This window comes from Spermophilus citellus (assembly GCF_964194105.1).
Source record: "Spermophilus citellus genome assembly, chromosome: 3".
Lineage (NCBI taxonomy): Eukaryota > Metazoa > Chordata > Mammalia > Rodentia > Sciuridae > Spermophilus > Spermophilus citellus.
This window is the reverse complement of record NC_138184.1, coordinates 217020501-217031619: the sequence shown is the minus strand read 5'-3', so window position 1 is coordinate 217031619 and position 11119 is coordinate 217020501. Positions and strand designations below refer to the sequence as shown.

Here is an 11119-nt window from a genome sequence, read left to right as displayed (position 1 = left end):
TGCTTTAGGAACTTTCCCCAGGCCTACAAAGCCAGGGGCAGGAAGCCTCTCTCTTCCTCCCTCACCACCTCCCTTGCTCCCACCCTTTCTTCCTTTCCTCTGGCCTCTTTTGATAGAGCCAGCGCTGTTCACTAGGGGTGTTTATCAGAGATGAACCTTCCAGGCCCGGCTCCTGGGATTCCAGGGAGTCTGGAGAGCTGCTTCTCCTGGCAGGCGCCTGCTCAGCATGGCCCTCACAGCACCCTCCTGCCTGGCCCTGCACCACCTCTCCTTCATCTCTTAGTGCATGTTCTGTGCCGGCACCTGGTGATGCTGTGGATCAGTGTGCGCAGCTGGCCCAGCAGAGACCTGCACTTCCTCATCACCCTCTGTGCGTGCAGCCAGACAAGCCGTCCTTCAGTAAGGGCCCCTGTTCTCTTTCCCTTCTTCTGGCCAGAGCCAGGAGACATGCACAGCCTGGATCCGTCCCTCTAGATGAGAGGACTGGGGAGAGTGACATCAGAACCAAGTCGGGGCTCTGCCAAAGGGAGAGGGAATGGCTGCTGGGAAGGCAGCTTGGTGTCTGCCTCCTCGATGTGCTAATTTTTGAATGTTTTACTCTGTGTACTGTTTAGCTCTAGCATGCCCTAAATTTGGCTATGCTCACTGTGGTAATTATTTTAATTGAGTTCTATTCAACAAATTATTTATACCTCACCTTGTTCTACAGATTTTTATTTGTTTCACAGTATAGATACATGTGCTCTAATAAACAATATGATACAAGAAAAGAATTTAGGAACGGGGTCAGAATAGATACAAATGAATATAGAAGTTCAAAGTCAGGAGGGAAAAGAATCACAGACATACGCATCAGAAGGCCCTGACATTGATACTTAGTCTTGCCTTGCCTCTGAATTTCATAGCATAAAAAACAAGGCAAATGTGGTCACTGCAGTACCATAACTGTCAAAAGGAAGACATGCCGGGTCTTTAAGAAAAGCAAAGATTCTTTTAGTTCTTTTCACCTAAATTTTGCACATGGACTTTAATCTAGGAAGCGCTGAGTGGTACAGTGAATAGGGTGTCCAGGGTCTCCACGGCAGATGAAAAGCTAGACTCTTACAGTTCTTGCCCACAGCATCCTCATTAGAAGTTCAAGGCCAAACATCAAGATGCAGCTCAGCAAATGCAATTCTCCAGAAGACCAAAATGACAGGTCTAAGTGCTTGTCCTCAGTCTTTCTCTGGTGGGGTTCAGTGCAACATTAGGACCCTGTGGAATTGCTGGTCTATATGTCTGTCACGGTCTCCATGACCTCATGTCTGTGTGTGAGTGAGTGAGTGTGGGTGAATGGGCACTTCCATCTGCAATACTGCGTGTACGCATGTACCTGTGTACACACGTACAGGAAGATGGTTTGACATGACGCTCCGTTGCCCACCATGCTGTTGAGCTTGCTCATGATTGAGGCTTCAGGAGTCGACCTGGTAAGATTGACATTTGTAAAGATTAAGGCCTCTATTTGAAACACAGAGGAGAGTTCTATTTTTGAAAATAGGATAATTGGGTGGAAAACTGTGCTAATATCCATCTTTATTTAACTACTCTGAGGGACAAAGTCTGTTAAAATCATGGGCCATAACCAAGACAACCACAGTCAATCTCTATGAAGGCCGAGTACTTAAAAAGAGTGCCAAAGTCGAGAGCCAGACTGTTGGGTTCTGTACTGTTGTCTCACAGGTGAGGGTGAGAAGGAGCAGGGAGACGGAAACCGGCCAGGCAGGGCCAGGGGAGTGGGCAGGGAGGGGCCTCCAGCTCCGAGGAATGTGGAAAGAGGCCGTGGAAGAGGGTTTGGGGAAACGTCAAATGAAATAATGCTTTGTCCCCACAGAGGTGTTCTTTCTTCTGCCCTTGTGGGGATGTTAGAAATGACTAGTGTTAGTACAGTGGGACAGTCATGCAGTGTGGACAGTACCAGAGCAGCAGTGGAGGTGGGGAGGGGAGGGAAGGAGCATTTACAGAGTGCTCGCGCTGTTGGGACGCCTCTCCTCAGACCCATTGCAAGCTGTTGTGAATATGGCAGCAGCACCCAGTGAATGCTAGCGATTATAACCATGGCCACAGGGAGGTCTTTCTGTGTTTCGGGGGCCCCTGTGCTGGAGGTGGCTGTCTGTTCTTCAGGATCTCATTTGCTGAGCTCAGGGGATGATTTGCATGGTGCTGGTGACAATCGAACACCATGTTAAGGAGTCTGGGTGGGGGGGGGGATTTGTCACCTGTTTGCCCTGCCTGCCTGGAGCGCGTCCCTGTCCCTGTCTGGTGAGGCCATCTCTGTCTGATGAGGCCGTTCTGTTTGATCACGAAGGAACTCGGGCAGCCCTGTTCTTGTGACTGTGACAGTTCTCCTTCCCATCCACATCCAGCTTTCTGTTTTTGTTTTTGTATGTGGACCTTGTTAAATCCAGTATAATAGGCTTGAGTTCACTTGATGTGTAATGGAAATAGCCTTATGCAGTATAAGCTCCTGCCTGGGGTCACCACCTGCTCCCACAAAGCTGAGTAGCCAGTACTTCTTACAGATCTTTTCATATTAATGGGACAATGAAAGGCAGATGGTGTGCCAGGGGGAGTGCTTTTCCTCTGAGGCTTTGAAAGTCGTACCCCCTCCCCCAGCTCCCATGTTGAAGTCCTGGCTCCCTGTACTTCAGGTTGTGACCTTATTTGGAAACAGGGTTGTTGGGGATGCGAGGAAGTTAAGATGAAGTCACACTGAACTAGGGTGGGCCTTAGCCCAATGTGTCTGGTGTCCTCATAAGAAGGGGAAATGGCACAGGAAGAACGGCCCATGAGCATGAAGACAGAGTGGGGCAGTAGTCCCCAAGCCAAAGTGTGCCACAGGTCACCAGCAACCGCCAGAAATGGAGAGAGGCAGGAACAGGTTCTCCGCCACAGCCTCCGAAGGAACCAACCTGCCGGTGCCTCTGCTGGCACTTGTGGCCCAGGCCTGCCGGACAGCAGGCTTCTGTGGTTCAGTAGCGCAGTGTATGGCATTGTGCGGCCCCAGCACACCAGCACCCGGACGTGGAGAAGTGGTGACTTACAAGCCCCAGAAGAGAAGGAGTTCCTGATTAGTTTCCTCTGGATTGTGGGCATTCAGATGCAGGGCTGAGGGGTCAGGAAGTAGAAAGATGAGCTGGACCCAGTCGGGAAGACCAGCTTTTGAAGAATGGATGGAAGAGTGTGCCTACGAAGGGCGTTGACAAGTGGCTTGGACCTCAGCAGGATTCTGAGGGAAACAATTTTTGTCCATTAGGATTGGAAGTGTATTTTCTTCAAGGCCACGTGGTGACAGCTTTTTTAAAATTGGTCACTTATAAGTTTAAATGTCACCATCTATAGCAACTCTCAGAGCTTTCGGTGGTGATGTTCTTGCCCGGGACCCGTGCCCGTGACGAAGTGGCCCCTGACCCACGAGACTCTTAAGCATTAAAATGTTGCCGGTGGGGTCAGGGATCTCAAGGTTTTATTTTATTTTAATTAATTTAAATTTAAAGCCACTGTGGCCGACCCCTGCTGTCTGGGAGGGTGTGGATCCACAGCCGTGGGGTAGGCCATGGAGAACACTGAGGGTGCCTGGGTCCTCAGGAGCTCGCGTGGGGAGGTTGGGGCCAGTGGGCCACCTGGTATCAGTAGTGCCCCATGCGTGGGCTCACCCTCGGCTACAGGGGTTCTGGTGGCAGTAAAAAGGAAGTAACACAGCAGACTTTTCTGAACCCTTTGTTACAGAGATGCTTGACTGAAGCTTTGTTTGGTATTCCTTCTCCAAGCCCAGGTTGTCTTAGGCTGGTTTCATACTCTCTGGAGACACGGGAAATTAGCGTACTGGGGGTGAGGAAGCCAGGTTTGTGGGCGTAGGTGGACAGAGAAGTTTCTTTTTGGGTTTTATGTGCTGGCCCCTGATACACGGAGGGGCTCCCCAGTCCCGGCGTCGGGGAGGCAGAGATGTCCAGATTCAGGCTTTCCTCTCCAAAGCTTGGGAGGCTCCCTGGGCTCTCTGAGGCCAGAGTGGTCTCTTGTGGTGCCTGGAGCTCAGCCCCCACAGCCTTGCTTACCACTGCCCCACACCTCTGGACACGCCAGAAGGTGCTGTTGGGGGAGAGTGCTCTGGAGATATTTCAGAATCTAAAATGGAACCCCAACTGGGTATCATTAGATGCAGTTTCACACTGAAAAAGAATGAGTCCTTGTGACTGTTCTGGCCGGTCCTGGACAAATGAGTTCTGGCCGGTCCTGGACAAATGAGTATTGTCATTATATCACCACTGGCTTGGCTCAGTGCCTGGTAAGATTTAAAAATCGCTTCTTTTTCCAACTCTCCTTAGTTATCATTCCAATTTCAGACAGGAGCAAGTAGCTCATCAAGTCTTGTAATTTCTGTGAAGCTTGAGACAAGCAAGGGTGTCATGCAGAGCTGACGGGTGTCAGCCTCCCCCAGGGCCCTGCCTCCTGCCGGCAGACTGGACTCCAAAGAGCGGAGGGGGTAGCGTGGAAGGGATGCTGAGAGAGGACCTTGGCCTGGGAAGGCAAACTTTTAGTTTTAAAAAAAGAGGTTGAGGCTGCAGGAAACCTGTTGTCCACTTGAGCAGATGCGGGGGCTTGTACCGGGTGTGTGGCATTGTGCTCAAGGACTTGGGGGACATTGGTAAGCCATGGGGGCTGATGGTAGCTAATGCTCATCTGGATTGTGTTGACAGTGTGCCAAGCTCAGTTCCAAGCTTAATAATGTACATATATTAACCCACTGAAGCACATGCTCCTCTCCAAGAATCTATCAAATCGTTGCAGACAAGATTAAACAAAGCAGCAAAAGTATCAAATGCTGCCAGGTGTACGGAATGAGCACTGTTGTGTATTTGTGCCTTTAGAGAAGCACAAAACTCCAAACAAGGGTGTGCAGGGCAGGATTGGAGGGCAGTGGGTGCCCAGCCTGGAATAACTGGAACAAGGTACAGGTCACAGGTTTTTTTTCACTCGAAGTAGTAGTGTGACTGTAGTAGCATCAGCAGATGGAGAGTTCAGAGGGACTACCAGGAAATAATGAATAACGTGCAGCCGCAGGCAGCAGCCCCCGTGACTCAGTGAGCCTTTCTGTTCTAGCAGGATACACGCAACAAGCAGTTCCAACCCCATCTGCTCCACCCTCCTGGATTCCAGCTTTACTTTCATATGTTCTGTCACCTGTTTGCACAAGGTCATCCATCTCGGCTTCTCTTTTTCTAGGTTTAAATAGTTGTGGGGAAAGGCTTACCTCTCGAGTCCTGTACATATACTTGGAAACACTTGCAGTGGCCACAAAACAACAGGCTCCAGCCATCAAGGGAATGACAATTCAGAGCCAGAGGCCTTGGACACTGCCTGGAAGTCGGGGGCGAGGGGGACCAGCGTGAAAGTTGAGCCAAGGCACTCAGCTCTGGTCCCTGGGGGAGTGGGGGTGGGAGTAGTGGCAGAAAGGGCAGCAACAGAAAGAGAGGTGTGTGGGATGGACGCTGGGGCATGGAGCTCAATTTGGGACACTTTAAGTTAGGGACAGGACATCCCCAATGGAGACTTGAAGCAGGCAATAAAAAGGCCCCTGCTTTCCAGTGTGAAGTCATTGACTTCAGCTTTGCTTTCCTTTCCTCAAATGTCTCCCCATAGAGTCACTTAGGCTGTGGCGGGGGGGGGTCTTCCTCAGTCTCTGGCCTTTATGCTCACTCTTGAATGCTGAATCCAGAACTCCCTGTCCCTGCTAAGTAGTTCAAAGGCTCAGAGGGCTCCTTGGAACAGTTGCACCCTGGTGGGACTTTTCAGAGCACTCCTGGGGTTGGAAGAGGAATTTCAGGGTAACTGCAGAAGACTGAGCTATTGCCAGCCTGAGTGATCTTTCAGCGGGCCCTGGAGACGCACCTGGCCTGTTTGGAGGTTGGTGATGGCACTGGCCTGGAAGCCCCAGCTGGTGAGGTCCCTCTGCTTTGGACTGCTGATTAACTGCAGAGGAGTCCCTGTGTGTCTTCTGTGAGATGAGGGTGTGTGTGCCCCAGCTCACTGCTTTGGTTGTGCTGGCCAATCCGGTGCCTTGAAGCCCTTGCTTATTCATCCCGTAAATGAAGGGTTTTGGCGGGACGCCCTTTGATGTGACCTTCAACTCTAGAGTTGTATGTTGGTCAGCCATCCTTTGTCCCAGGAGTGATCTTTTTTCCAGAGGGACTATTCCACAGTTGCTGGCCAGCTTATTATCTTGGCAGGAAGCAGTGTGGTGTGGTGAACAGAATGTGACCTTGGGATCCAGCAAACCTAGTTTAAATCCACTCTTGTCTGTTAGTCCTTCCATCTGTCTGTCCCATGGCTCTAGCACCACCCTTGGCAGTTAGTGTCCTTACCTGGGAAGGGGGGATGACGTGCATTTCGTGTTCTTTGAGATGACTGTATATCAGGCACCTATAGTCATTTCCCCTTACCCACAGGGATCTGTTCCAGGACCCCCAGTGCATGCCTGAAGTTGCATACAGTACCAAACACTACATGTAATTGGGTTTTCCTATACATACATACCTATGAAAAGGTTTAATTTATAATAGGCACGTTAAGAGATTAACAACAATAACTGTTAATAAGTAGAACAATTATAACTGTTATACTTAATTATACTGTAAAAAAAAGTTATGTGCATGTGGTTTCTCCCCTCTCTCTTAAAATATCTTTTCTTTCTTCCTGGGTTGATAGCATGCCCACAGGTTATGATGAAGTGGGGTGATGACAGAGGCATCGTGATATGATGTTAAGCTCCTACTGAAGGGCTATGTAAACACAAGCACTGTGATACCATCATAGTTGTGATAATTGAGATGGCTACCGTGTGACTAATGTGCAGGTAGTATATATAATGTGGATACACTGAGCAAAGGGAAAGAACAGGACGGCTTGAGGATATCATGCTATTCAAAATAGCATGCAATTTAAAACTTATATGAATTATTTATTTCTGGAATTTTCCATTTAATATTTTCAGATGTTGGTACACCACAGATAATTGAAACTATGGCAAAAAAATAGCAAATAAGGAAGGACTACTGTACTTTCACACCCATATTCTAAATAGCTTTTTTGAGATCTAATTCATATAACATAAAGTTCATACTTTTGAAATGTATAATTCTGTTTTTTTAAATTTTTGTTTATTCACAAAATTATGTATCAATCACCACTATCTAGCTTCAGAATATTTCATCACCCCTCCAAAAAAAGCAGAAAAGAAAAGAAATAAAATCTCATCTCCATTATCAGCTACTTCCCATCCACTTCTCAGAGTCCCTGTCACCACTAATCTACTTTCTGTCTCTGTGGATTTGCCTGTCCTGGACATTTCATGCAAATGGAGTCATACAATCGTACAGACCTTTGTGTCTGGCTTCTTTTGCTTAACATGATATTTTCCAGTTTCATTCATGTCGTAACATATATCAGTACTTAATTGCTTTTTATTGCCAAATATTTTGGTGTATGGCTACACCGCATTTTGTTTATTTATTAATCACTTGGTGGATAGTTGGGTCGTTTCCACTTTGGGTCTATTGTAAATAATGTTATTGTGAACATTTGTGTACACATTTCTGTGTAGACGTGTTTTCAGTTTTGTTAGTATCTCATTGTGTTTGATTTGCATTTCCCTACTGATTTTGAGCATGTGGTTAGTGACCATATTTATGTCTTCTTTGTAGAAATGTATATTTGTGGTTTTTTTTCTCATTTAAAAAAATTGGCTATTTGTCTTATTGTTGTTGAATTTTAACAGTTCTTTATGTATCCTGGATACTGTGTGTGGCTTTTACAATAGGCATGTAGTCAATGTCATAAAAGTCTATAATCTTTTAGGTGACCTCTAGAAGTGATTTCCCAGATACTGAATCCCCAGTATCTGAGGCCTGAACACCTCCCCTTATGTTTTATCCAGAGCTCTTCTTAGCACAGAATCCTTAAGCCAATCTGATCCTGGAGCCCACACCTGGAATTTGCAGCAGCAGATGATAGCTAGGGTCTAGATGACTTCTGGCTGAATGCTTGGGGGTCCGGGACTACTATATCTTGTTTCTTCTAGATGGAGGACTTAGGGGTAATGAGCTTTCTTGCTGTGGTTATGCCAGGGTTCTCCATCATGTGGGCACCTAGATTCTGGGGCTGGGGACTACGAGGAGGTACATTTGAGGACTTTGGCTTCTTTCCACAGTGTCACTGCCAAGATGAGTAGTATATCTTACTAGAGTTGTCTGGCACTTGTGTGTCAGACACAAAAATGTCCCAAGGAAAATTATGTGTCTATTTTAAAGAGAAGGGAGTTTTATGGGGAACCCTGGAGACTGCTTGAAGACCAGGGTATCATTCTGAGAACTGAACTCTGTGGCCCAGGACATGCTCTCTGCTTTGCTGCCCCTTTGGATTTGTGCCCATCGCCCTTTGTCCTTCTTTCCACCTGAAGAGCCCAGCCCTTCCCTTCCTGCCCCTTCAGAGCCAACCGGGTTGCCAGGCGCACTGGGACTCCCGCCCTTCTCGGAACCTCTCGGAACCTCTGTGAGCCCTCCAGGGGAAGGGTCCCATCTGGACTGTCCTCTGGAGAGCACCTCTGCCAATCTGAGAAGCTGCTGAGCCACAGCCTGCCCCAAAGACCTGGCCTTGCTGTGACGAGGGTTTGATGGGTCAGATGGTCAGATGGTGCTCTTCAGCCAGACAAGACAGCTTAAATCTCCTTAGTGCCCAGGGTATCTGCCTTGGAGGTCAAAGCCAGCCCAACTGCATTTGAATGGTGCTTACTTAGTTTTAAGGGGCAGAAGACACCTGTAGATGTCACCGCCTGGACAGGGACAACTGCTGCGGAGGCCACGGGACTCCTTTGGCTTCTCAGAACATTCTGACCTGCCTCTGCCTGCTCCACTTTCTTGACTTCATAAGAAGTGTATTCTACCCTCAGAAAGTTTCTGTTTATTTGGATCACTGTGTGTTGGAGCTAGAAGATTCCTTGAGGAATATCCAACCCATTATTTTTCCAAACTCCTATCCTGATAAAAGGATTAAATACTTGGTGTGGAAAAGAAGTTTTCCTTTGACTCTGAGGAGTCTGTGAGAGAGAACAGCTTAATTTGAGCTAACCCAGCATTTTTGAGATGGATTGATGTCAGTTCTTCTTCTCCACGGTGGGTATTAGCATCTCCCAGGGCACTCGGAGACCTGTGTTCAGAAGCTAAGTGATGTGCTCAAATCAGCACAAAGCCAGGCTTGAAACCGAACTATATAATTCCCATTCCACTGTCCATTCCAGTTATAATATCATGCTTGAATAAAGGTTTGTGATTTTTTTTTAAATGCTTCTTATTTACATTGTTAATGAAAAAAGCAAAACCCACAGCATTGGCTCTAGAGTCACAGTGACATGCATTTGAATCCAGTTGTGTCATTGTGCTCCTTGTGACCTGGGGCAGCTAACCCTGCAAGTCTCTCTCATTCTTTCTTCCACACCTTGATGGTGAAGAGGACCATCTCCCAAGGTCGCAGTGATGATGCAATGAGAGAGTGTATACAAAGACCAAGCTTGCATTCTTATCTTTGTTTCTTCTGATTTTCTTAAATTTAATTACACCAGGGTCCCAGTTCAGTTATCTGTGATGTTAAAAAGCTGAGCATATTCTAGAAACACCAAGAAACTAATAATGATGATCGTAGTGGGTACTTATTGAGTAGTGACTGAAAGAATGAATGCACATGAGATAGGAGTGATATGGAAATTCAGAGCGATACTGAACTGCTAAATATTCATGGGATTAGAGGGAAAAGCAGGCAGACAGGCCAGAGTGGGAGATTAGCTGGTCAGGTGGGCAGCTGTGTGCAGTGCAGCATGCTCAGGATCACAGGCTACCTGCCTTCCCCCTTCACCCCCACAGGTGAAAGTGCCCGAGGATTCCTTATTAAATAGGTAGCATTTTGCCTTTAGAATACAATTCCTATAAAAATCAAAACAGTGCCAGGCCTGCCAACAAGGTTTGCCCTGAGGGGGCAGTTGAAGGACAAGTGGAACCCGGCAGGACAACAGGGCAGTGCAGGGCACAGGAATGACGAGGGCCCCAGCGCAGCCCAGTGGCTGAGGCACACAGCATTTCCAGGATGGGCCCCCACAGAGCCGCATCCGGGGCTTCCTTCTCTCTCTTCCTGCAGAAGTCTTCTTACCTCTCCTTGCGGCAGGGCCCCAGGCTCAAAGCCTGCTTGTCCAGCTTTGGAATTTGTACTTCTGCTTAGGAATTTCGACTGGTGCCCGAACACAAAGCCTGGGCATTTGTTCACCGCCAGCTTGGAGGGGACACATGCTCAGCGCTGAATCACTAGTGGCATTGGTGGGGAGTTGGCCTCTTCCCTGGGCACCAGGCCATGTGTGCGCAGTCTTACCCTCACCCCGGGATCTACTGGGACTGACAGGCCCTGAGCACGAGTCTCTCTGGTGTCTGTCTGTCTGGCTGCTCCTGGTTTCTCAGGGCCTCTCCCACCCCAGCTTTCCCTGCCACTTTCTCAGTAGGCACTGCTAGGAGCGCAGTCGAGGGGGGGGGGACAGTAAATGACCCTCCCCGGGGCCCTGGCCGTGACAAGGGGACCATGAGTGCGCCAGTGTGCGTCCTGCCGCAGCTGTGCCTTGCACAGAGCGCTCTTCATGTGGCCACCCGCACGTCGTGCCAGCCCTGTCTGCCACACTAGGTGCCGGCTGGCTCTCCGGGACGCTGGGAGGCTGCGTGCTGCTGGCACCGGGCAGCTCACAGCTTCTCCTGCTTCCGCACCTCCAAGCAAACAGACCCTGACTCCTGCTTTGCATTTAGACTGTGGGATTTTAGTGAGGGGCTGAGGGCGGCCGTTTCTGTGAGATGGCCTTCTGTGGGCTTGCCTGGGACTGCTGTGCAGCATGACTCCTGGGGACTCGGGGAGGCCACTTTGGAAAATAGGTGGCAGTCCCTCAAAAGGCTAAACACAGAGGCACCCCATGACCCAGCAGTGGCACTCCTAGGTTTACACACAAGAGGAATGAAGGCATTGCCCACATAGGCTTGTATAAGGGTTCATAGCAGCA

At 48.7% G+C, this 11119-nt stretch overlaps 1 long non-coding RNA gene across 2 annotated transcripts; it reads right to left on the bottom strand.

Annotated features, from left to right (window-relative positions):
- Positions 1 to 740: 740 nt before the first annotated feature.
- Positions 741 to 7194, bottom strand: LOC308645394. 2 transcript variants are annotated; one of them, XR_014021194.1, is made up of 3 exons: positions 5929 to 7194; positions 5291 to 5397; positions 741 to 1466 (listed from the first exon to the last, which is right to left on the bottom strand). It is a non-coding gene; the product is annotated as an uncharacterized lncRNA (long non-coding RNA). The 2 variants fall into 2 exon arrangements; XR_014021195.1 differs by lacking the exon at positions 741 to 1466 and adding an exon at positions 4266 to 4557.
- Between the last annotated feature and the right edge of the window lie 3925 nt (positions 7195 to 11119).